This window comes from Elephas maximus, chromosome 3 (genome assembly GCF_024166365.1).
Source record: "Elephas maximus indicus isolate mEleMax1 chromosome 3, mEleMax1 primary haplotype, whole genome shotgun sequence".
Classification (NCBI taxonomy): Eukaryota; Metazoa; Chordata; class Mammalia; order Proboscidea; family Elephantidae; genus Elephas; species Elephas maximus.
The window spans coordinates 18,079,975-18,083,286 of NC_064821.1; the positions used below are offsets into that span (position 1 = coordinate 18,079,975).

The 3,312-nt window shown below is 39.9% G+C and overlaps 1 pseudogene; it reads right to left on the bottom strand.

Annotated features, from left to right (window-relative positions):
- Nucleotides 1-586: 586 nt before the first annotated feature.
- Nucleotides 587-1,524, bottom strand: LOC126070962 (olfactory receptor 7G2-like; annotated as a pseudogene).
- Between the last annotated feature and the right edge of the window lie 1,788 nt (nucleotides 1,525-3,312).

A 3,312-nucleotide genomic window follows, 5' to 3' on the forward strand; every position in this document is an offset into this window, starting at 1 on the left:
TCCTACAACATAGATGAACCTTGAAAACATTATGCTGAATGAAATGTCAGTTACAAAAGGTCAAATATTATATGATCCCACATAAATGAAATACCTAGAATAAGCGAGTGCATAGAGACCAAAGTTTATTACTGCTTATCAGGGTCAGTGAGTAAGAAAAAAGAAAGGGAGACTCATTGCTTAGGGACATTGGCTAAGAGTGATGGAAAATTTTGAACATCAATAGTGGTGAAGATTGAACAACATGAAGAAAGTAATTAATATCACTAAATGGCACATGTAAAAAATGTTGAAATGACAAATGTTTCATTACATATATAGTTACCAAAATAAACATAAATAAATAAATGCTTTAACATGGCTTGCTAATAAGGTAAAAATTGTCACAAGACAGAAGCATGTATAAATAAATAAATATACTCATAAGTAAAAATGCATTTAAATTGATAAACATATAAAGCTTTTTATCATCAAAATGTAAAAAACAAAAAGACTCTTGATACCACAAAAATGTAACATTCTGATTCCCCCAGTACAATTTCACTATGACTCATCTAGAAGCCCAAGGCTAAGGCACATAATACAATCATGAAAAAGATGTTCTCCACAGGAGATTCTTCAAGGCTCCCTTCATGTCCCTGTTCCTCAGGCTGTAGATAAATGGGTTCATCATTGGAGGGACCACAGTGTACATCACTGAGGCTACTGCTGTCTTCTTGGAAGAATGAGTAACTGCAGAACTAATGTACACCCCAAAAGCTGTCCCATAGAATAAGAAAACCACTGACAGGTGAGAACCACAGGTGGAGAAAGCTTTATACATTCCACCAGCTGATGGTATTCTCAGAATGGAAGAAACAATTTCAATGTAAGAGAAAATAATCCCAAGGAGAGGAACACCACCCAGTATACTACTTAGTAAATATGTCAGGATGTTATTGACAAGCGTATTGGAGCAGGCAAGTTTGATGACCTGAGCAAGCTCACAGGAGAAGTGAGGGATTTCCCTGTCTGTGCGGAAGAACAGCCTTAGTATCATCAGACTGTGGAGCAGGGCATCCATCAAACTAATAAGCAAGGAGAGTAGAATCAGCAGGCCACAGAGGTGAGAGTTCATGATGACTGTGTACCTCAGTGGTTGGCAGATGGCCACATAGCGGTCATAGGCCATTGCTGCAAGGAGAAAATTTTCCATGCCTGCGAATATCATGACAAAGCGCACACCTGGGTGAGGCAGCCTGTGTAACTGATGGATTTGTTCTGTGTCTGGATGTTCACCAGCATCTTGGGGACTGTGGTGGTGCTGAAACAGATGTCAGCGAAGGACAGGTTGGAGAGGAAAAAGTACATGGGGGTGTGGAGGTGGGAGTCTGAGCTGATGGCCAGGATGATGAGCAGGTTCCCCAACACTGTGACGAGGTACATGGTCAGGTATAGTCCGAAGAGGAAGGGCTGCAGTTCTGAATCCTCTGAGAGCCCCAGGAGGAAGAATGCTGCTACACCAGTTTGGTTTTCTGATGTCATGTTGTTGATGAGTCTGATGATGGAAGTGATAGGAAAGAGATCTATAAAGATTGCTTATTTAGAGAAATTCTCACATTTGTATTGTGAAATGAAGTGAATACTACAAATATTTTTTCTGTCTCCTTCCCTCTCCCACTCTTTCCCTTCATCTGTCTCTGTCCCATCCTCTCTACCTTCCTCCCTCCTTCTGTTTTCTATCACATCTGTTATCATATCACCAAAAACATTTCCATCTGAATAAAGACCCAAGTGGTCTCCTTGATTTTGTTCTTGTTGTGTGCCTTGAGTGATATCAGACTAATAACAGCCCTATAGGACAGAGTAGAACTGGCCCCTAGGGTTTTTCAAGAAGGAGCTGGTGGATTTCAACTGCTGACCTTTTAGTTAGCAGCCAAGCTCTTAAACACTATGCTACCAGGGCTCTTTGCTTTAAAAGTCTTCAAGTCTCTGACCACATAGGTAGTATCTATGTGTTTATTGAATACTGTTTATCAACATTGTGCCCAGTAATAGGAAGGAAATTAAAAAAAATACATGGTTTTTACCTTTGGAATTTTCCAAAGGCTTCAAACTAGCAGAAAAACAAATTCTACATCCGCGTTTTACAGCAATGGTTCTCAAACTGCTTTTCATCAGAATTATCTGAAGGCCTTTTTGAGCCCCCACAGAGTATTGGCTTCAGAATTTGGAGTCTAAGGCTCTAAATTTGTTCTTTCTAACAAATTCTCAAATGCTATTGCTGATGGCCTGGGACCACCCTTTGAGGTCCACTCTTCTAGAACATCAACCATTATGGCCCATGTACAATCAGCTCATCTGCAGGGAGGAACAGATGTGGTGCATTTCATGAGGAGATGGGGACCTGGCTCACCAGGCTCTGCAGAGGGACTTGGGGAGGAGTTCAAGCCCTTGACTCAATCATTTTCAGTTGTTCCTCAAAATTATACCTTTCAATTTTTTATTTCCATTTAAAGTCCCACCATTTAAGTTCTTAATCCTTGTTATTATTGTTCTAATTAATAGCAGTATTATTAGAATGTATAGTAATAATATCATAATTGTCAAAAACTGTTGCCATTACCACTGCTAACACTTACTGAGTCCTGACTATTTCAGGAAATTTTCAGGATTTGCTGTATTTATTCTCACAACAGAGATGTGAATTAGGAACTTCTATTTTCCTACATTATATCCATGACCTCAAGCGAAGGTAAAGGAGAAGTGTGGTGAATTTACAGATACAAAGTACATGGCACTCTGCAAAACAGTAGTAACAGGATTTGAACTCAGGCTGTGAGATCTTGGAGCATACATCATACCACCACATGATACAACCTCTGAGTAGGGGATGACCAGGCATCCTGAAGGGTCAACAGATTCCATCACTTGCCTCTTGAAAAGTTCCAACTGAATTAAAACCCAAGTGCTTTCCCTGGTATTCAGGGTTATCTAAACTCTGACCACATAGGTAGTGACAGCATCAAAACAGGACCCACACTCAGGAACTGAAGTCAAGACAGAATGTGCTACCTGAAATCTCAAGCTGTTATCCTATATGTCAATGAGACTCTTTTCTTCCATTTGTTTGAAGATGGAAACATTATTCTCATAAATGGTATATATTCATTGCTACAGAGTTGATTCCAAATTATAGCATCCCTATAGAACAGAGTGACACTGCTATATAGTTTCCAAGGCTGAAATCTTTGGGAAAATAGACTGCCACATCATTCCCCCACAGAGAAGCTGGTGGGTTGGACAGCCAACCTTTCAGTTAGCAACAGAGCT